Source organism: Rhinatrema bivittatum, chromosome 4, assembly GCF_901001135.1.
Source record: "Rhinatrema bivittatum chromosome 4, aRhiBiv1.1, whole genome shotgun sequence".
NCBI lineage: Eukaryota > Metazoa > Chordata > Amphibia > Gymnophiona > Rhinatrematidae > Rhinatrema > Rhinatrema bivittatum.
In genome coordinates, this window is record NC_042618.1 from 11267057 (window position 1) to 11291613 (window position 24557).

The following is a 24557-nucleotide window of genomic DNA, read 5'->3' on the forward strand; positions in this document are numbered from 1 at the left end:
AGTTCGGATGACCAGAAACGGCAGATTCTGCAAAAGGATGGGAAAGAGTAGCAATAGCTGTAGAAACACATTAAAGCCCAAAGGCTGGTGACCTCCCAAATGCTACAACAGCTGCAATATAGGCAGGGGTCAGTCCCATTTTCTTGGGGCTCAGGCAGCTGTGAAGTGGCAGCAGCCATGTTTGGAGGTTCTCTCAGCTAAGACAGGCCTGGTAAATGACCTTGAGGTCTTATTAGAGACATTTGAGAGGGTGGTGGAAGCAATCATCTGGTGAAGTCTCATTAGGTAGTGCAACTGGTGCTATACCTGATGTGTGACACCCAAACAGCTTATTGGGCACGGAGTAACCAGCAGACCCAGGACTATGAAGATGTCAAGACTGCCATCCTTAACTTCCTCGGACTCTGGGAAACATTACAGGAAGAAATTGCAAGAGATTAGGTTTCACCCAGTGAAAGTACCTGGGTGTCTGTCCAGAAATGTAAAAATGCCTTTTAGCACAGGTTGAAGCCAGAGAGCAGATAACCAAAGAATTGATGGAGGAATTATACATGACAATATTACCCTCCAAAATGTAAGAATAGATTAGGAGGCAGGAGGTTGGCTTCCTCAGCAGAGTCATCACCCTCACACAGTGTTGTATGGATACAAAAGAGGGCATGACCCCAGCAGTTGACAGGAGAAGTAATTCCTTGAGAAAAACAGTGGCGTGAAGGAATAGCCTAGTGATTAGAGAAGTTGGCTGGGAAACCAGTTTCAAATCCCTCTACAACTCCTTGTAACTTTGGACAAAAATGATAAAGGGGCTGGAACAGCTCCCCTATGAGGAAAGACTAAAGAGGTTAGGACTTTTCAGCTTGGAGAAGAGATGACTGAGGTGGGATATGATAGAGGTGTTTAAAATCATGAGAGGTCTAGAATGGGTAGATGTGAATCGGTTATTTACTCTTTTGGATAGTAGAAAGACTAGGGGGCACTCCATGAAGTTAGCATGTGGCACATTTAAAACTAATCGGAGAAAGTTCTTTTTCACTCAACGCACAATTAAACTCTGGAATTTGTTGCCAGAGGATGTGGTTAGTGCAGTTATCATAGCTGGGTTTAAAAAAGGTTTGGATAAGTTCTTGGAGGAGAATTCCATTACCTGCTATTAATTAAGTTGACTTAGAAAATAGCCTCTGTTATTAATTGCATCAGTAGCATGGACTAGACTTAGTTTTTGGGTACTTGCCAGATTCTTATGGCCTGGATTGGCCACTGTTGGAAACAGAATGCTGGGCTTGATGGACCCTTGGTCTGACCCAATATGGCATGTTCTTATGTTCACTCTCCATTGTCTAAGGTACAAATGTAAGCCTAGATTCATCAACTTGCTATAAATATTGTGGGAATATAGTGTGTTAGTGCTTGTTTTTAAAAGGATCATGGTTATGCAAATTTTAAAGATGTCGCCTTGCATAGCAAAAAGTTGTAACTCGTGATAATTTTTCTAGCATGAAGCAGCTAAGCGCAGTGTGCGATGCATTAGCGTGTCACATGCCCAAACTGAGAGATACACATACAAGATGGCCCAATACACACAGACGGGTCGGTTTTCAAAAACGCGCACATGCATACATGTGCGCATGGTTCCTGGCTTCACCACGCCCATTGTATAAAATATGATTCCTGCGCGCACATGTGTGGCCAATTTTAATATTGGCACACGCATGTGCGTGCAGGTGTCGTGTCACGCGTACAATGGGGGGATTTTAAAACATACGCACGGCGATGCAAGTAGACCTTTCCCAGTTCCTTCCCAATTAAGGAGCAGACTGGGAGGGAAGTTCCCTATCCCTCTAACTACCCTTCCTACCTTTTCCCCTCTCCTCTCCTCTCCTCTCCTCGCCAACTCCTAACCCTTATCTAGCTAGCCAAAACTTTTCTGTGTTATAACTTACTGCTCCTTCCAAGCAGAAGTAACTTCCACGCGCCGACCGGCTGCCTGCGCGCACTTCCCCGGGTCAGGGCCTAATAGCCGCTGTCTTGGTCAGCCCCCTCCCCACCCCTCCCCGCCCCCAGCCCACCCCTTTTGGATGGCCTGGCACTTCTGCACGTACTGGGAGATACGCCGGGCTATTTCTAAAATGCGCTCGGCGCACAAACTGCCCAGCCACGTGCATATTTCCCGGATTTTGAAAATTCAGCCGAGAATGTTTGGGGGTTTTTATTGCCACCTGAGTAGGCGCATATCTCTCGTTGCGTGCACGTGTGAAAAGTAATAAAAAGGGGCGGGGCATTGGCTTGTGGGGGGAGACCAATAGACGTGCGCGTATAAACTTAAGGCACACAGGCGTGTGCCAGGTTCCCTGCCTCATAACTTTACTGTTGGTTTGGATGACATGGACGTCCTCAAAGAAAATTTCATAGACTAGTCAGTGTGTTACTATGGGTTGGGGCTAACAGAGGGAAAGGAAAACATATAAACTGGGGGGGGGGGGGGGTTAGGAAGTCCAGGCCGTTCCTTGTGCAAACTGGGAACAAGTTGGTGAAACTGGCGATGGCATCGGCGCACCTTCCTTTTTAAAATCCCCCACTTATGTAATGGAAGAGGGATTTGTGCACACATGTGCGTACCCACTACAAATAGGGAGCAAATATTGCGCTTTCAGCCTATGTTATACCATGCGTGCATGTCGCACTTATGTTATACTTCTTGAGCGCTATTTTTTTTTCCTTTATTTTTTCAGCCACCTGCTTAGACAACCAGATTGGTTTCTTTTTCCTCTTCTCTTGTCTAATTTTCTAACACATACATTTTTTTGTCTTTGTAATAGTTCCTTTTAACTTGGCCCACTGTTGTTCCTCCTCATCCATTTTCTCCCAGTCTTCCAGTTCTTCCTCCAGGTGCATCCCCATTTTGATAAAGTCCATAGTTTAGAAATTCAAAACTCGGGTCTTAGTGTGGCTTCTATGTTTCCTATTCACAAAATCGAACCGGATCTGGCCAAGTACATGGCCCATCATGAGCTTGTCAACACAAGGGTTACTCTGTTTGACCATCATCCGAAGAACTACAGAGCATGGCGATCTGCATTCAGAGGTGTCATCAAAGACCTGAACATCACTGTAAATGAAGAAATGGACCTGTTAGGGAAATGGTTGGAGAGTGAGTCCTCAGAACGTGTGAAGAGGTTAAGATCTATCATTCAGCAGGCCTGGCGATGATGTGGATGCCCTGAATTTAAAACACATGTGCAGCAATGCGCGCATGTTATAAAATACGGTTCCCACATGTGCACCGGATTTTAATACCTGAATTTTAAAGAACTACTTGCAGTGACGCAGGTAGGCTTACTCCAGTTCTCTCCCAGTCTGCTCCAATTAAGGAGCAGATTGGTAGGGAACTTTCCTATCACTAACCCTACCCTTCCTACCTTTTCCCCTCTCCTCCCTGACCCCTAAGTCTTACCTAGCTAGGCAACATTTTTTTGTTTTGTTACTTACTGCTCCAACTGAGCAGAAGTAACTTCGGAGTAACTTTCCCTGGAAAGGAAGCCAGAGATGGATCCACCTCTAGCTCTAAAGGAAGGTGAACAATGCTAGTAGCTCCCTATCTTTGGAATTTACCATCTGCAGAAACCAGGCCAAATCTGAGCTGCCTTTGATCCCAGTGCTCAGGTTCAATGAGTCTCTTTGAATAATGTACGCTTTACTAGGCCTGTCTAAGCATTGGGAGTCTTGATTCATTTCAGAAAGAAAGATTATTGCCATCATGGCTGATATTCAGCAGATCTTCCACTGTTATCATAGTTCACAAAGTCTACAGAAACTATCTCAGATTCCTGTGGTACCAAGACAACATCGGCATTTTTGCCCTTACAAGCTGCTGCCATCACTCGGCCTCTTCCTGCTCCAGGACTGCCAGTCCTCCACCCTCTGTTTTTTGCTGCTGTTTGTGTTACTACCAGAGTCCAGTCCTGTTTACATCTGCCAGTTCTGTACATGGGTAATTATAGAAGTTCAAGGTCGCCTGCCCCAGGGGAGGGAAAATCCACTTTCAGTACAAGGTAGGTAACCTGAAATTGAGACATAGTAGAGTTTTGTATATCTTAGTGCATGGACACCTCAGATATAAAACAGTAAAGTGATAAAAATGTATGATTTCTTTTGATTATCAACAGTATAGGTATTTCCTAGCCTGTCCAGGCATCACTGGTCACACATACATTTCACCTGTACCATCAATTGTACTCTGAAATGTTTAGAACATGATTTCTTTCTCCTTGGAGCAGGTAAACAGTAAAAATCAGATATTCTTGAGGGGATGAAAACTGTTTTTAATAAGCAGCTCTGTATCTGTGTATTCAAGCAGAGCTGGGACTTCTGGGTATCCAATTTGTGTGTAAATTCATTTTTTTTTCTTCCTGGTTACATCCAGGATTCGGTATCAACTCCAGATCCCCAGCACTGCGCACAGCTTACAGCAAGTGGGCTGAAAGAGAGACGCGTACACACTTCTAAGGTTTTTTTGCTAATTAGTTCCCAAGCACTGAAGAGCATTCAGACCCATCAGAAGAGCTTCAAGGGCGTAGGGCAAGCTAACACAGTTGCTACTGGCTTTTCATTGACTGGCTTCTGGCCAGTTCGTGCCTTCCAATCAATTGTGATTTAATGCATATGAATGAGTTATGCTCTTCAGGATGAAACAAAATCTGTAACTGCGGCGCTGGTCAAAGTGATGATTTGTGAGGCTTGGAATATTATGCATAGTCAAGCATACAGCAGCAGAGTTTGCTTATTGCAAGACTCTAAAGGTAAACCCATGCCCAGAGCAGCCACAGCACTGCAAATTCTCTGTTGGCAGTTGCCCCGTACTCATTAACTTATATTGTAGTGGTCTCGGTTGTGCTACATTTGGAGACGCACAAAGAACTATGCACAAAACCAGATGATGTGAACTGTGACCTCGGACAATCTACTGCTTCAGTTATGTAGTACAGCAAGTACAACAATAACTCCACAATACAACAGCAATAGAAATTCTAGTATTAATTTACCAACTCATTCTTAGCAAATATACTGTATTTACATAGAACTAGAAACAGAGAATATGATGACATTTAAGAACATAAGAAAATGCCATACTGGGTCAGACCAAGGGGCCATCAAGCCCAGCATCCTGTTTCCAACAGTGGCCAATCCAGGCCATAAGAAACTGGCAAGTACCCAAAAACTAAGTCTATTCCATGTTACCGTTGCTAGTAATAGAGGTGGTTATTATCTAAGTCAACTTAATAGCAGATAATGGACTTCTCCTCCAAGAACTTATCCAATCCTGGTTAGTGCAGATATACTAACTGCACTAACCACATCCTCTGGCAACAAATTCCAGAGTTTAATTGTTCATTGAGTGGAAAAGAACTTTCTCCGATTAGTTTTAAATGTGCTACATGTTAACTTCATGGAGTGCCCCCTAGTCTTTCTATTATCCGAAAGTAAATAACCGATTCACATCTACCCGTTCTAGACCTCTCATGATTTTAAACATCTCTATCATATCCCCCCTCAGCCGTCTCTTCTCCAAGCTGAAAAGTCCTAACCTCTTTAGTCTTTCCTCATAGAGGAGCTGTTCCATCCCCTTATCATTTAAGGCCCCTAAGGCTTATCCAGTCTCTCAATCTAATTCCTGTTGCAATCCCTTAGGCCCCAGTTGATCTCTTCTCTTCCCCCGTACTCCTCTAGCTCTTCCCTCAGCTCTCCCTGACCTTTCTCTCTTCTGTCTTCTGATGCGGGAGGGAAGGTTCGGCCTGTGTTCCCTGCCAGGCCTCTCGCTGTCCTCTGCCAGGACTCACCTTTGGTCTCGAGTGGGATGGGCTCTGATCACAGCCCCAACGGGCCTGTTTCCTAATTTTGCTATTTTATAAACATCAGAGGTACGTGTGTAGTTTGGGGTTTTGCACACATTAACCTGCACACAAAAGGGGCAATTTAAGGTCATTCTAGGGCAGCACCCAGAAGTACACACATGTTGCTATTTTATAAGATCTTTACGCGAATATATGAGGCAACTTATTCACACAGTTTTACCCCTGCTAATTAACTAGCACAACAAAAACTGATATCAGACTCATCTGTTGTCTGCTATTTTCGGGTGGGAGTTCAGGGTGAAGAACCAGGAGGGTCTCGGTGAAGGGAAGATGGAATGAGTGCAGGGCCAGTGCAAGGGTATTAGGCAAGCTCAGCAAATCTCACAGCCTGCTGTCCCCACCCCAATTATACCCTCTCCACACACAATTAAAGATTATGGGCCGGATTTTAATAGATAGGCATGGGCGTAGATTTGTGCGCACAACCCGGCGCGCACAAATCTACGCCCGATTTTATAACGTGCGCACGCAGCCGCGCGCATGTTTTAAAATCCGGGGTCCGCGCGTGAAAGGGGGTGCACACTTGTGCACCTTGCGCACGCCGAGCCCTAGTGGAGGCCTGATGGCTTTCCCTGTTCCCTCCGCCCCCCACCCCACCTTCCCCTCCCTTCCCCTATCTAACCCACCCTCCAACCCTACCTAAATCCCTCCCTACTTTTATTTTTTTTTTTTTACACCTGCCTCTGGGCAGGTGTAGGTTGCGCGTGCCAGCCAAGTGCGCGCGACCCCGGGCCCAGAGGCAGTGGGGTGGCCTCTGGCCATGCCCATGCCCCACCCCCACCCATTTTTTCAAGCCTCGGGACTTACACGCGTCCAAGGGCTTGCGTGCATCGCCGAGCCTATGCAAAATAGGAGCGGGTTTGCAAAATCCGCCCCATGTGTAGCCCTGGCTAGGGTCACCAGAAAAGTTTTAGAGATTTAGATTTTGTTTTTCCTGTTAAGGGTGGTCATGTAGAGGTCAGGGAGTCCTGTGCCCACAGGACTCCCTGACCTCTACATGCCCTGCAAGGTGCAAGATCCTTCCTGTGAAGGATGGGCTTATAGGAGGTTTATTTTTTATGTTATTTATTTCCAACAATTTCTATTTTGCCTCTACAGGAGACCTTTCCTAAGTGGATTACAGGCAGAATAAAACAAATTAAAATACATTAAAAAAAACCCAATTAAAACACAAAACAATATAATAGATACCATCTTTAAATAAGTAAATATTCCATGCTGTAGCTGGGCACAAGACCAGGCTAACTTCAGGAGACGGCCTTTTATAACCTGTGCTCTGCAGGCATGGGTAGTTTCTAAGAGGAGGTGTCATTCCCCCAAAAGGGGACGGGTTTGGGTTGGGTATACATGTGCTTTCCACAAGGCCCAGAGAGAGAGAGGGAGGCAAGAAGTGAAGTGGGAGGTGTAGGGCTCCTAGCTCAGGACCCCTAGCTGGGAGAAGAAGCTGCCTGGGTGTTTTGAAGTGTTCGTGTGTGTCCAGAAGTTCAGATTCCTCCCAGGAAAAAGAGAGACTGCTCTAACTGGCCCCAAACTGTGAATCCTGATAGACTGAACCCCATTTGAGGGTTGCAGGAGTGCTACTCACCACCTCTGCAGTACCCAAAAGGTGACCCCTGCAAAAAAGCGAGCTACCTATGCATTTAAAATAATAGATTTTACAGGACAAGAATATTCAAAATACGGTCTTCTGAAGTAAAAATATCACTTACAACATGTATACTATATTTACAAGCACCACTGGACTGTCAACCAGAAAACACTGCAAAAAAGGTCCTTGGAGTTGGTATTAGCCCTATTGTAATGTGCTCTGGGTATGGGTTTAGCCCTCAGAAAGTCACATGTAAACTAAATTATAATTTCAAAATAGTAAATCTCCCATATGAAAACTGCAATAACTGCCAGCACTCAAACACTGACAACCCTACTTATGGAAAGGCAACAATGCATTTATTGCATTGGGCCCTAAATCACCAATACACCTCCTATTAGGAAACCAGGAAAAGCTAAGCTGCTATAGATCCCTACACAGAATCTGGATGCTAGCAGAATGCGTCACCTTAGTCACACATGCAAAACACAAACAGACCTTCACCAAATGCAAAAGGAAGTGACCACAAAGTAGAAATATAAACATTCAGACAAAAACTGAACTGGAAACCACCACAAGCCAGATTCTGTATGCAATGCAACAATGGGAAAACAGAAACACTACAATTCCTCATTAAACATCAAACAATAAAATCAGGAAATATAAATCATCAATAGAAGTAAAATCATACTAATAAAAAGAAAACATTCAAACAGCTGATCAATAGAATAACATCCAATAATTTAAAACTCACTCAAATTTTCCAAAGACCCATAAAATATTTCAAAACAGCAGACACAATCTCCACACAATACTTAAAACTAATAATGATACCTGGGATCTTTTGATATCTAGATGTGCTGATATTGTTGTGGATTTGCAGAGGAAAGGCTTTGTTTCTCATAAACTTTTTCCTCTCTCTCTCTCTCACACACACACATACATGCTCAAACACAGGAACATACTCACACACATACACAAACATGCTCTCTCTCTCTTACTCACAGACACATTCACACATAGAAACTCTCACACACACAGAGATATGCTCACACACACATTCTCTCACACACACAGAGATATGTCTCATACCCATACACACACACACACACACACACATTCTCTCACACACACACAGATATGTTCTCACACTCATACACACACACACACATAGAACAGTTATGCTCTCTCTCACTCACTTCCTCCCCCCTCTACCTCGGAAGTACAAGGCCAGCAGCAGCAGCAGCTTCCTCCTTCAGCCCCCACGGCCGATGGGATCTTCCTCTTTCTTCAGGCCCTGGGGATGATGCTGCTCTGCTTCCTGTGCCTAACGGTCCCTGGCCATGCTGTTGCTCCTGCTCCTAAGGGCCCCTACATCTCTTCCTACTGCTGACCATGGACCGGGGATGATGATGCTATTTCCTGGGGCTGGCAGAGACCCACGCTGCGGCAGCTCCTCCTCTTCTTAAATGCTGCATGACTGCTACTGTCTCTTCCTGCAGTGGGGGGTGCGCTGATGTTCCTTCTGCTTCTGGTGGCAATGGCATGGCCTCTCCTTCTTCCCATTCATGTGGACCCATGCCCTACCACGTCCTCTTCTGGGCCACACAGGTGGGAAATAGAAGCCAAGCTGCCTCAGGCCAGGGACAATCTAGGCAGCTGCATAGTGCTTCCTCTGGCCCTGAATGGGTGAACTAGAGGAAGTGTGGGCAAACTGTTAATTTGAAGTGCACGGGCATGTTTTTAAATATACCTACTTCCACATATAGATCAAACTTTTACATGTATATTTACATTTTTGGATGCCTAAAATATACATGTGGGTGTTTATAAAATAGATAAGGCACGTGCTCTCATTGCATTGCAGAATATTCACTCATAATGAAGCAAACGCTAGAATGTTTTGTGCTCTGTTTATTTCCAGTTGTTAAAACCCCCTACCTTGCTTCTCGTTATAATGTAATTAGTTAATTTGCTCTGTTCAATGTATTCTGGTGATTTCACTGTAAACTGTGGTGAAGGCTTGCTCCAAACTATGGTATATAAAAAAATCGTCAAATAAATAAATAAATGTTGAGGGGCAGATATTTGTGTGTGATGACCCTTCGAGATCATCACTATATGGCACTAGTGCTGAAGCCCTTTCTTAGAGCTAGGAAGTAGAAATAGGTAGTAGAGGGAGGGGTGCACCATTTTGGAGGAGCTCCTTCACTGAGGTTACTGGAATGGTCATGACCCCTACTGGTATAAAAGTAGCCTGCATCATACAACAGAAGACACCAACATATATGGTGCCGTCCTCTGTGCCGTTATATGAGATCTTTCAATTTAAATGGAATAATTTGAATAAGCGTGAGGTTGATCTGATACCTGAGTGGAAGTTTTTGTTATGTAATCATATTTAGGTTTGGCAGTTTAGGTTAGCACCCAGAGGTGAAGGAAGTCTTTTTCTGAGTTAATGTTTGTTCTCCGATTCTGGGGTACTAGGCCTTACAGCTTAGCGCCTACACTGAGAAGGAATGGGGCTAGTGCTCTACTGGTAATAGCCTCAAGGGCTATTACAATGTTATTTTGTTATGAACGCCTTATGTCCGCTGATTTTGTACTGTGCACTCTCATGTATATAGTTATAGTTACAGTTCTATTGCATTGCATCTACCCATTGATGTTTGTTATATGTAAGGGCTCCTCCCAAAAGTTAATTGTATTTTTCCTAGTTCACTAAGTTATCTGTTACATGTAAGGGCCCCGCCCAAAAGTTTTTGTTTATTGTGAACCGATGCGATGTGCGAACGGATATTGGTATAAAAGAGATGTTAAATAAATAAATAAATAAAATAAATAAAGGGTTGTTTCAGAGATTTTGGGCATCTTTTGAGACTTTCTTCTGTGAGAGCCCTAGCTCAGAGGATTTTGGGGAGTCCCTGTGCTAGGTTAGATCAGAAGGGAGGGAATACTCCGCCGCTCTCCATCTCACACATAGTGGATGGAACAGGCTGACTCGCTGCAGAGAAATTCCATATTTTTGCCATTGTGTGAAGATTTCTACTTGGGTTTTTTTTTTTTTAGGGGGAAGTTTTTCTGCAACCCATCCTTGCTCTGAAGTGGTGACAATCAAGAGAGCTGATTTGTTCCCTGATGCCTGTTGCGTTTGGCGGGCTGTGGGCCAAGCCAGAGGACCTCTGCACTTAGCTCCAGTGGAAGGAGGGCCAATGCCAGGGAAGACCCCAAAAGAATGTGTGGCAGGCCACCACATGCAACCTGCCTCCGACGCCGTCCCTCGCGCACATTGCCGTTCCTAGGCACGTGCATGCATCACTCCTGGGAACTTAAGGGGAACGAGGACTGGTGTAGGTATAGCTCCAGTTGGGTTTCTGTCACAGCCAGCTCTGCCAGCTGACGGTGGGGACCTGCAGGTTGCGCCAACTCCACCTCGGTCCAAGGGTCCCTGCCCACAACAATGCCAGTACCTTTCCTAAGAAACCCCCTGTGTGTCTTCTGAAGAAGAGAGCTGTGAGTAAAACCTTTTATTACACTTCGAGGCCCCCAAATGGAGTCTTCACCCTGGGGAGATTGGGCAGAGCCTGAAAATTTGTATTTTTGCCCCTCAATATTTTTGGAAGGTGAGTTTTTCCATCCAACGAGGATACACCTGCCCACCTGGAAATCTTGCTTTTCTAAACCCTTCCCTGGCCCAACTATTGAAAGACACTTGCATTATAGAAATTTGAAGAATTACGATTTTCAGCTTTAATTGCCAAAATCTGCCATTTTTGCCAACTTTAATAGTAAAGATTTATTTTGGACACTCACACTGAGCATTCAGAGTGTTTTGTTGGCCAATGAAAGGAAACTGATACCATCCCAGGATCGTGTTAGAAAGGTTCATCCCTTGGAGGCCTTGGAGGATTGATTCTTCTCCTCCATTGGAATTAATCCAAACTCGGGGTCTGTGGGACTGTGAGAAAGGGATAAGAAGTGGCCCCTGGGACACCGTGTGCCCCGTCATCAAGGTCCAACTCTGGAACATATGCGTATTTTATGATCTGCACGGACTGATATACACAGATTATAAAATACTACACTAGATCTCTGCACTTCCTTATGGACACAAATATGGGGCCATGCAGAGTTGTTTGAAAGTTATCTTTTAAGTATAAAGCTCAATATTTATAGAGAATTACAGTAACCAGGGCCTTTGAATAAGAGCATCTGCAGCACAGTATAAAATTCCTGGCATCCTAACAAGGGTCTTAATCGGTGCAAAATTCTAATAAAAGTTGCCTTGACTACTGCATTTATTTGCTGGTGCATAGATAGGCTTGAATCCAAACAGACTCTGAGGCGTCTTGCTTGTAAACAATATGCAAATTTTCAACCTCTCATTTCCGAATGGATATGTCAGCCTTACCTGTGTTTTCCCAGTGTCTCCTGTTTTCAATCCTCAAGGATCTCAATGGTTTACTTCTAGGAGGAAAGAGAGGCCCTAATGGCATTGGTTAGCTTAATGGGCTAAAAACCAGGGAAACTAGGTTTGAAATCCCACTTTCTCCACCAACACTCCTTATGGCTATGAGCAAGTCACTTTATCTCCCATTGCCTTAGGCTGGGGCTCGGACTTATACCTGGAATTATAATAAATGCTGTAAGTCACCTTAAGCATCATTTGGAAATGTGGGCCAGAGATTACCATTAATACATTAATTATTTGTAACTGCTTCCTCCACACTAATAGGTTACTCAATTGTTCTTTGTACACCCCTGTTTTATGTAAACCGGCATGATGTGATTGTATCATGAATGCCGGTATATAAAAATCTTAAATAAATAAAAATAAATAAATACAGAGTACATGCATACAGCATACCCCAAACAAACCTGCATTAATGCAGTTTGATAAATCACCCCACAAGTAACATGCTTCCTATGCAGCAGCTGAGATGGGATAGCCTGAATCCCATCCCTCGAGTCTAAGAATGCTTACCTTTATCATATTGTTCCATGCCTATTGGCCTTGGCAGAAGACCGAACTGTCCTCTCAACGTGGAGATGCCTTTGCTCCCTAGGTAGATGAAAAGTCATGCACTACTGTACTTCAAAATGAATCTTAAATAAAGACGCAAAAGGCAAAGTGAATCTGTTAGAAGAAGCAAGTTTAAACACAGAGAGGACAAGAAACCTGATTTATGAAAAGTAGTGAAGAGAGGCCTGTCTATAAATTAGGCCCATGGTTCATTAAGGGACATTGTTGATTTCAAATGCATATTTCTACCAACTAAGTGCTGGTAATGAAGTCAGCTCTCCCACTTCGGTGACTTATTACTTTGATCATTAATACATTTTACATTATTTGTGAGGAAAAATAATCCATGGCTTAACAGGCTTGCTGTGAATACAAAAATGCTACTCACGTGTTAGTCCTAAAAAAAAAAGAAAGAAAACGAATACCCCCCTTCTCAGTAAGAGAGTCAGGAAGCCTTCTAGATGCAGCAGATCTATTCAGTACTATTATGATTTACAACAGTGAAATGCCAGTACTAACCACTCAGGGATACTGTAATTCTATTTTCCTGCTTTATGGTGCACCTCACATTACATAGGGACCCCACCACATCCTCCAAATGAAACTTAACGTTCAGAGACCTTGGGAGAGATTTTGAGAGTAATTTTCAGTTGCTTGCCAAAGACGGGGAATTTAGCCCAAATTTTCTCTAAACCCAAGCTAAAAAGAACCACACAAGCACTAGGGATCACTGGCTTTCATGTAAGCAGGCACAAGCCAGTTCAGCAAGCTCTAGTGGAGACACTGTCGCCAAGAAGGCACATTCCTGTACTCTACACTGCTCTGACCTAACTACTAGGCCATATCCTTCATAGGGAGCCCAATGGGTTCAGTTGCAAGGGCTGCCATGAAGAAGACCTGGGTTTGATTCCAAGGCCAGAGTTCTTCGGCTCATTGGCCGAGTCTGTGCAAAGCAGTGTTCACAGCCCCTGGGGGGACGAGGGTCCTGGTCATCATGCAATGGCAATAACTAATGGCCAGATTTTAGGAACCACAACAATGGGATTCTGGAAGGAGCAAACGGGTGTCATCCCCGAACGTGAGCTGGCACTGCATTGAGTGAGATGAGCTGGTGGATAAAAGATAAGGGGGGAAATCCACAGATAGTCCTGAAGAAGGGCTCGGGGCTTTCACTCAAGGGAGACTGAGTCTTATCGAGCTGGAAGCCCAAAGGAGCCACTCAATTTGTAAATTGCTAGCATGCAAGCAAATGGAGCGCCCTGGACCATTTTGAAAGCTGGGCTTTAAATTGTCAGCCCCATCTCCTGGAAACGTTTGCTGTGGGCAACCTCACCAGGAGAACATTGGTAAAGACATGCAGGCACATAACTATGCAAACATTCCTCATTAGTAAAGTATGATCCTCACTTTCAGAGCTTGTGAAGGCAGCTTACTGGAAAAAAATTAATGGTTACGGCATTATAATGTTGCCAAGAGTTCACAAATCATCACTTAGTGATATATAAAGGAATGCATTTTTCATAATTGGCTTCCCCAAAACAATGCATCACCAATTATTGGGAAAACAGAAAACATTGATAGGAATGGACTTTGTTTTTGTGCAGACACCGAGCTTCATAAACAACAATTTTTACGCGAGTTATTCACAGCTGAAACATCTGGCTGTTCTTTAATCAATGCAGACGTTTCAAAGCCCTCAGTCCGTTTATGTAAAGTTTTCAATTCTAGTCATGCTGTCTGGATCTGATGAATTTAATTTGCTGGGGATGATTAATTGATTAATCCATTATTTGGTTACTGTGGGCTGTGTTTTCATATCTCTGTGGAATAATCAGGGCATACCAGTGATAATCCATCACATTCTCAGCATATTGAGGAAAATAAGGGAAGAAAATTAAATGTGTGCATGCAAAAGTTTTCATCTCTTTGTCATTATTCAATTAACGTAGCTGAAGCATTTTAAAAATGTAGTTAGAAAGACTAATGCAGGTAATTGCTGAGCTTCTAGGAAAAGGTTAAAGAGCGAGGCCTGGATAATATGTAAAGTTATTATAATCGGTTTCATTCTGACACTCTGCTTAATGATGCTATATGACAGAATTCCCCTTCCACTTCTGAATGTAAATCAAGCTGTTGTTAGGTTGGGTAGAGGAAGGAACTTTGCCTGGCTGAGTCCGGTAGAAAACTTATGTACAGATATTTCTCCTTGGCAAAATAGCCTGCAATGGCCATTTTGCACATATTTTAGCATTGTGAGCACGGTTAATGAGGTGCGGTGCAGGAGTTTTCAGCATAGTAGCTAATTAACTTTTTAATTTTGTACAAAAGTTTGCAATTTCAGATATATTTATTTAATCCATTTTATAATCAGCAATTTTTTATATTCAGTGCCGAACTTGACTTCCGAATGGGGAGGATTAGTTCTTTCACTAACAACTGTCAGTGAAGGGCTAATCAGTGGCTGAGTGAAGTGAAGAAATTAATATTGTTAGAATCCAGCCACCTTCCAAGCCTCCTTGCCATTGGACGCTCTAACGTATGTCATACTAGGACCTGGCAAAGGGATGCATAGCTGTGCGTGCGCATCGGTGCGCATAATTCTGCACACATTGGCGGGAGAGTCAAGTACCCACCCCGATGATGAAGCAACACATTCAAGACTTCTTAGCCTGCCTGGACCTGGATTCCTTGCCTTGTCAACACGTTTTCTTGGCCTGACCCTGGTCCCTGCCTTGCCCACTGTGTCTGTTTTTGGATGCTGTCTCTGCCTGCTTGCTGTCTGTCTGGACCTTAGACTGTTCTGGACTCTGCCTGCTTGCTGCCCGCCTGGACCTTGGACCATTCAGAAGTTTGCCTGCTTGCTGCCTGCCTCAACCCTGGACTGTGTTGGATCTTGCTCGCCTGCTGCCTCCTCTTGGGGCCTGCTGCTCATTGCCTGTTCCCTTCTGTGCTTGAACCTTGATCTTTCCTGCCCATGGCTAAGGTAGTCACACTCGGGTTCTTCCATACTACTCTTGTGCTACTTTACCACACAGGGGTCCATGCTGCCTACAGTCAGTCTAAAAGGGCTTACGAAGTGGCTGGAGGGCTACCTTCTGACACCAGCAAGGGCTGCCCACTTAACAAGTATTAAATGCGGGTACAGCATACGATCCCTTTGTTGATGGGTGTGAGATATGTCCCTTCACAATCCCATCCAACCTCACCCTCAGCTGCACTCCAGGATCCATAGAGAGGCTCTAGGAAAAACACACATTTCTTGAAGCACTTACGTGACTTGGAGAATCAGTGGTTTGCCGCATGCCTTCACTGCAGCTGTTATGTGGGGAAAGATAGTAGAGTACCTTCTTATCACCTCAACACAAAACCTTTTGAAAAAGCAATATCTAACAATGCTGCTTGCAGGGGAGGCTGGCACTCTGGGAACGCCCCCATCCACTACCTGCAGCAACATCAAATGGCCAGGAAAGTGAAAATCCCAACCTGACACCCCCCCCCCCCCCCCCCCCACACACACACACATGTCCTTTTCCTCCCGTGACAATGTAGGTGAACAGGTTATATCCTCACTGCAGCAGCACCCCAACATGGGGTGATGTCTCTCAGCACTGTCCTAGGGAAAATTTAAGGAGCATCCAAGGTGATCACCAGTTACACTGGGGAAAAAATGATTGCTCTGGATGACCAGCCATTGCAGATGATCGAAAATGTGCAGTACAAGGGTTCAAGTGGTGATGCATGAACCTACGGACGGGTGAGCTTGACCTCAAGGCCAGGCAAAATGGTTGAAGCTATTCTGAAGAACAAAATATTTGGCCATCTGGATAGATAATGATGTAGATCAATGGGACAGAGTCAACATGGATTTAACAGAGGGAAGTCCTACAAATCTTTAGATTTTTTTTGATGGGGTTAATGAACATGTGGACAAAGGTGAGTCAGTTGATATAATGTATCTGGATTTTCAAAAGGCATTTGACAAAGTCTTTCATGAGAGGCTCATCAGGAAATTAAGGATTCATGAGATAAGAGGCAATGTCCTTTTCTGAATTGGTGAGTAGCTAAAAGAAAGGAAACAGAGTAGAATTCAATTGTCATTTCTCTCAATAGAGAAAGGTAAATAGTGGAGTGTCCCATGGATCCATACTGGGATGGGTGTTTTTCATATATTTATAAATGATTTGGAAAAGGGAGCAATGAGTGAGATAATCAAGTTAAACCGCAAGCCGATTGTGAGGAATTGCAAGAGGACCTTGCAAGACTAGGGGATTGGGCATGTAAATAGCAGATGAAATTTAATGTGGGCAAGTGCCTATAGGGAAGAATAATCCAAACTAAAGGTACATGCTGCTGGGTTCTATGTTAGGCATCACCACTCAGGAAAAAGGATCATGGAGCCACGGTGAACAACATTTTGAATTCCTCAGTTCAGTGTGTGACAGCGGTCAAAAAGGCAAATAAAATGTTAGGTATGATTAGAAAGGAATGGAATATAAAACAGGCGATATCACGGTGCCCCTGTTGACTTTACTAATTTCAGGTTTACAACTGGTTTAAAACCAACAGGGTTATTTATCAAAATGTGTTATGGCGTTAACGCACGTATTAGCACCATAATGCATGCGATAATAATGATATCACATGGCGCAAATGCAAATTTCAGGAATGGGCGGGATTAGGGAGAAATTTGGGCAGGAATTATGAAAACGAGGGGCAATATTGCATGGTTTTAACACCAGAAATAACTGCACCTTTTTTCCTTGGCATTAAGCTGGGCGATATCACCAAAATGTGATAAATATTTAGAATTGCATTTCTGGTCTGGGGGGAAGGGGGAGGGAGAGTGAGAGATAGAACGTGAGAGGGGGGAGAGAGAGAGAGAGAGAGGGAGAACCTTTGGGGAGGCCTTCACAGTAAGCAACTATTTATATGCTTATAGAAGGGTCATCTAATAGCTCGAGATGAGGTATTGGTGAGACGTACAGAGACGTATGAGTGAGACATACAAACAGCACAGTGCAACTCGGTGAAGATTTGACTTCATTTGCAGTGAAGAAAGTCTCACAAAGATGAAACATTTTACTGTGTTACCTCACCCTGTCTTATGGTACCATGTTATAGAGTCCATCAAGCTAGGGTGAGAGAACATAGTAGAAATTTTATCTTTGTGAGACTTTCCTCACTCCAAATGAAGTCAAATCTTCACCGAGGTGTACTGTGCTGTTCGTAGTACGCCTCACTCTGCATGACAAACTGGCCCCAAAACCCTAAACTACCACCAACACCTCACCTCAAGCTTTTAGATGACCCTCCTGTAGGGATATAAATTCTTGACTACTAAGAAGGCCTTATAAAATCTCTCTCTCTCTCTCTCTCTCTCTCTCTCTCTCCCTCATAAATTCTACTGATTAAAAACTGTACTACCTGACTGGCTCTTTTTAAAAAGAACATGCATGTGATGATGAGATACACTGTAATTTTACATCTTGCACACACATAGGTGCATATCACTTAAAATACCCCACCACATGCACATAGGTGCATATCATTTAAATACCCCTGCTGTGCATGATTTTAAGAGCTTACTCGAATAAAAGTCCTATGAGTATTACTAGGGCTTTAGCAGCTTTTACACGTGTATGCTCACACAAGGGGAAAACCATTTTTTTCAAGTGCCTTAAAGGGGGGGAGAGAGAGAGAGAGAGCACTGTAGGAGAGGCAATATGACACTATATATATCTACCACTGTAAGTGGGACACTTTCAACTCAGTATGGGCTTGGGGGATGCAGTGTTACATTGGTCAGCTACAGATCCTTGCACCCTGGCCATGAGGGAAGGAATGAAGGACTTGAACAGGTAAATGTAAATCAGTTATTTATTCTCTCAGACAACAGAAGAACTAGGGTGCACTCCATGAAGTTAGCAGGTAGCTCATTTAAAACAAATCAGGGAGCATTCTTTTTCACTCAATGAATAATTACACTCTGGAATTCATTTCCAGAGGATGTGGTTATGGCAGTTAGTATAATTGGGTTTAAAAAAGGTTTGGTTAAAGTTCTTATGATTCAAACCCATCCCGAGCCCGCTCTTACAGTGGTAGAGATATTTATAGTGTCATATTGTCTCTCCTACAGTGCTCTCTCCCTCCCTCCTCCATTCTCTTCCCTCCCACCCCGAGTATATATGGTCATTCGGCAGTCTTGAAAATCCCTAAATCTTGAGATCTCCAGATTTGCTCCTCACCAGGACTAGCAATTACGCTGATAACACAACGACTGAAGCGCACCACGGTCAGCTTTTCTAAAATTCAGAGTTATGTACGTAACGCCTGACCCACCCCCTTTTTCGTGATGGGTTCACTTTGTGGTTTCTTAAAATTCACGTTGCTCGCGCGCGGTCCACATACACATGTATGGGTCTGGATTTGCATAAGCAATGGTTAACATCTACCTGTGAGTTTATATGTTTTAAACTCACTCTCTGTAAATTAAGATGATAATTTCTACAACTGCATTTGTATCTATTCCCAACAATAAATCTAGCATGACTTGAAAATGTGCATACTTGCTGAATGCAGATCATAGCCCAAAGATATTTCAGCTTGCCCAATGTCATCACATTTTTACTTTAAGATGCCAAAAGAACAAAAAATGTTTAAGGAAATAGAGAAGTGAGGCCTTATTTGTTCATTGTAAGTAAATATTCATAATCAATATTTTCTAAATTAGGTGACATTGTGGCCAAATAGGAAGTGCATTTGAAAAAGAGGACAAATGATCATAAATTGATCATGTCGAGCTTTTATCAAAAACTCTGAATACCACAGCAGTCAATGTCTTGTTTTCCTTTGTGGTTTCGCCAGCCACTGAAAATTCTTTCTCCCACGCTGAAGAGAAGGTTGAAAGACTGAGGAAGTGAGGGAAAGAGATTGATGAGGGCATTCACACTACGTATGTATTCATTAGCACTCATTTGAATCACCATTCTTTACCTATACTTGAATATTTCATAAAATATGTTCTTTAATTTATTCCAAAAATCTGAGTCCTTGGAGATTTACTGTTCGATAAATAATAGATCAGATTCGTATTTCTGGGGAGCACTGCCTTGCTGTAAGCAATATTCACAGCACGTGAGCCAGGCTTGTGCTGGGATTCATTACTGTACAGCAGAAAACATTTTGGTTCTCCCTGGCTTGAGGTGCGATTCAGGAAACCAGTTGTGTCCTGGCTTACCACTTTGGCTGTCACTGGAAAGGAAACAGTTCATGGACTCATGGTTAGAAGCATCTCTTTCTTGTAGCTGCAAAGTCATCATGAGTCCATCTGTGGCGCCAATTTTTAAAAGTCATTTTCTGCATATTTTTAATGTTTGTAATAAGGCATAAAAGGGAAAGAAAAGGATGTATGTGCAGTGTGGGAACAGGAATGTCCTGACCTATTGAAGACCCAGTCTCTGATGCAAAATTCATTGAGGAAGGGGATTTCGCAAGCAATTCAGCACTGAGACACTTCTTCTCTCGCTAACAGACAATATTCTAAGAGGTTTTGTTAGCGGTAAACATTACATTCTATTAATGCTGGACTTATCAGCAGCATTCAACACAGTAAACCATAAAATACTACTAAAAAGACTAGAAGAAATTGGACTACACAGCAAAACAATAAACGGGTTTAGTTCATACCTAAACAATAGATTCTTTCAAGTCCAGATCAACAACGTATTTTCAGAAAAAATCAAACTTGAAATAGGAGTACCGCAGGAATCAGCCCTGTCCGCAACACTTTTTAACATTTACATGCTACCCTTATGACATCTACAAACAGGTCTGGGAATCATACATTACATCTATGCAGACGATATTCAATTAATTCTACCAATCGAGGACACATTAGAGAAAATATTAAACCTAGCGAACATGTACCTAGACATTATAAAACAACTGCTAAACTGAATGGAACTTGTGATTAATAGGGATGTGAATCGTTTTTTGATGATTTAAAATATCGTCCGATATATTTTAAATCGTCAAAAATCGTTAGAGGCGCGATACAATAGGAATTCCCCCGATTTATCGTCAAAAATCGTAAATCGGGGGAGGGCGGGAAAACCGACACACTAAAACAACCCTAAAACCCACCCCGACCCTTTAAAATAAATCCCCCACCCTCCCGAACCCCCCCAAAATGTTTTAAATTACCTGGGGTCCAGTGGGGGGTCCCGGTGTGATCTTCCACTCTCGGGCCATGGCTGCGTTAATAGAAATGGCGCCAGCGCTACCTTTGCCCTGTCATATGACAGGGCAAAAGTAGCACCGGCGCCATTTTGGTTCCTGTCCCCCGACGTCACGAGCGCAGGAGATCGCTCCCGGACCCCCGCTGGACCCCCAGGGACTTTTGGCCAGCTTGGGGGGGCCTCCTGACACGATTCACATCTCTAGTGATTAATATTGAGAAAACAGAATTTCTACACTTAGAACGAAAAAGTATGGAACCTTGGAACAGTAACGGATCCAGAAATCAATCTAAAACAACACATATCACTAAAAGAAAAAGAAGGCTATGCAAAACTCATGACCCTCAGAAAACTAAAACCACTACTAACACCAGCTGATTTCAGAACAGTACGTCAGTCACTAGTTTTCTCCAGCACTGACTATTGTAATGCTCTTTTACTAGGACTCCCAAATACAACACTAAGACCACTTCAAATACTACAAAACACAGCAGCTAGAATACTAACCGGAAAAAGAAGGAGGGACCCTATAACTGAAACTCTAGCTGAATTGCATTGGCTACCTATTGAACACAGAATAAAATACAAAGCCTTGTGTACCATACATAAACTAATACATGATGAAAAATCGGACTGGCTAAATACAGCACTACGAGTGCATGTCCCACACAGAAACCTTCGATCTGCAAACAAAGCTCTCTTAACCATTCCTTCAGTAAAGACAGCGAGACTAACACAAGTCAGAGAAAGGGTCCTAACTTTAGCAGGCCCAGCTTTATGGAACACTATGCCTCTAGAGATCAGACTACAAAGAGATCTCAAAACCTTTAAGAAAAGTTTTAAAACATGGCTTTTCAAACAAGCATTTTCTCATGAGAACGGAGAATAGAAAATATACAGGAAAGGCAGAAGAGCACCAACACACACAACCTACATAATTATATAACTCAGAGAATATGATTTTTTTTACCTGTAAATAGTACCTGACAGGTACACTTGGTCATAAACTACATTACTAATAAATCGATTGTCTTTGTATTATGATATATTGTAACCGAACCTTATGGTACCTGTTAGAATGTACGACAATACCATTCACCAACCTTAATTTATGTGCCTACATGTAAACCGTTGCGATGGTATTTAACTTAGCGACGGTATAGAAAAGGTTTTAAATAAATAAATAGATCCTGGAGTTGGCGACTGTGGCACAGGTGGAGAGAAAGTCGATGCCATTCCTTCTATGGAAAAGAGAGAGCCTGGGTAGAGTTAGCAAATCCGAAAGCAGAACAGGAAATCTTCTAGGAAGTTAAAGTTGTTCAGGGGCCCCCTTAATTAAATATCACGAATAAGGGGCTTTAATGGGCATTTCTTAGTGCAATTTGGTCCCCTTCCGTGAACGTGGAATTAACCAAAGGACCTTAAACTCTCAGTAAATGCTGCATTCACCCTGGGAGCGACCTTTGCTATGGCTGGAAACGTGTGCATGGTACCAAGTCTCCCCCCTGATATGTGGTAAAAGAATGAGTCTGGGGTCTCTATGAATGTGAAGTGAGCAGAGGCAGGGCTGGGGCGGGCTTTGCATTTACACACATAGGGCCTGGATTTATCAAACTGCACTAAATATCGCCTGCGATAGAAAAAGGGGCGTGTTTTATGGTAATAGGCAGTTTATCCACAATTTGCACTAATACCTATGCAAAGAGCTAAGTTACCGCACATTGGGATTACTTTTTCACACTTTGAGATAAGTGCCAGAATGTGGTATTTCCTACATACAACCACCGTGGGGACCATGTTTACTATCAGGGCCAGAGGAAAAGAGAGAGAGAGCCTAGCCATAATGCCCTCACACTAGATAGGTATTTACATCTCTATGGGGGTCATTTTCTAAAGCTATCGCACGCGGGCGATAGCTAGCTCGAGGCGGAGTCGGCCCCAGAAGAGGAGGAGTCGGGGCGGCACCGGGGCCGACTCTGCATAGATTTCCCAGACAGCGAAAGGTTCGCATGCCTTTTGCTGTCATTTTTACACCAAATAACTACACCTTTTATGGTGTAGTTATTTGGCGCGATCCCGGCAGCGATTGCACCGCCATGGTGCGATCGCTGCCGGCTAGCGCAGGACCACCCCCCCCCCGTCCCCCATTAAGACAGGATTCACTATGCCTTGCGGCATTAGTGAATCAAGCCCTATGGGAGCTCACCTAGTCACTCGAGGTGAGGTTTAGGTATTAGTGTAGGGGTTAGGGGCCACTTTGACATTCAACGTGAGACGTACGAACAGAACAGTGCTCTCTAGTGAAGATTTGATGAGCCTCGGAGTGAGGATACTCACCCAAAGATGAGATTTGTGCAATGTTCTCTCAACCTAGAACATTGCAACCTAGAACATTGCACAAATCTCATCTTTGGGTGAGTGTCCTCACTCCGAGGGTCATCAAATCTTCACTAGAGAGCACTGTTCTGTTCGTACGTCTCACTTTGAATGTCAAAGTGGCCTCTAACCCCTACACTAATATCTCACCTCGAGTGACTAGGTGGGCCTCCCATAGGGGTGTGCATTAGTTTTCGCTGTATTGGCGATCCGCGTTGTATTCGTGGGGAAAGCAAAACGTATCACGATTCCCCACGAATACAACGAATTTTCGCCGAATTGCTCGGCCACCAATTTTAACAACCCCTCTGACCACCCCAAGACTTACTAAAACTCCCTGGTGGTCCAGTGGGGGGGTCCGGGAACCATATCTTGCACTCACACACCCTCGCTACCAGTATCAAAATGGCGCCAATAGCCTTTGACCTACTATGTCACAGGGGCTACCGGTGCCATTGGTCAGCCCCTGTCACATGGCCATCGGCGCCATCTTGTACTCCTACCATGTGACAGGGGCTGACCAATGGCACTGGTAGCCCCTGTGACATAGTAGGGGCAAGGCTATCAGCGCCATTTTGATTCCTGGCATCCGATGTCACGAGTGCAGGAAATCGCTCCTGGACCCCCGCTGGACCCCCAGGGACTTTTGGCCAGCTTGGGGGGGCCTCATGACCCGCACAAGACTTGCCAAAAGTCCAGCGGGGGCCCGGGAGCGACCTCCTGCACTCGGGCCGTATTGCCAGTATTCAAAATGGCGCCGGCGCTACCTTTGCCCTTACTATGTCATAGGGCAGACGGTGCCATTAAATTGACGGTCGGCCCCTGTGACATAGTGAGGGCAAAGGTAGCGCCGACGCCATTTTGAATACTGGCAATATGGCCCGAGTGCAGGAGGTCGCTCCCAGACCCCCGCTGGACTTTTGGCAAGTCTTGTGGGGGTCATGAGGCCCCCCCCCCCAAGCTGGCAAAAAGTCCCTGGGGGTCCAGCGGGGGTCCGGGAGCAATTTCCTGCACTCGTGATGTCGGATGCCAGGAATCAAAATGGCGCCGATAGCCTTGCCCTTACTATGTCACAGGGGCTACCGGTGCCATTGGTCAGCCCCTGTCACATGGTAGGAGCGCCGATGGCCATGTGACAGGGGCTGACCAATGGCACCGGTAGCCCCTGTGACATAGAAGGTCAAAGGCTATCGGCGCCATTTTGATACTGGTACCGAGGGTGTGTGAGTGCAAGGTATGGTTCCCGGATCCCCCGCTGGATCACCAGGGAGTTTTGGTAAGTCTTGGGGGGGGTCAGGGGGGTGGGGGGGTTGGAGTAAATTTAATTTTAGCTGGGTAACGAATAGATTAAGACATATAACCGCATCGGGGCGCCATATGGAAGTATGCAACGTATCTGCCCCATGACGAATACGTATCCCGAA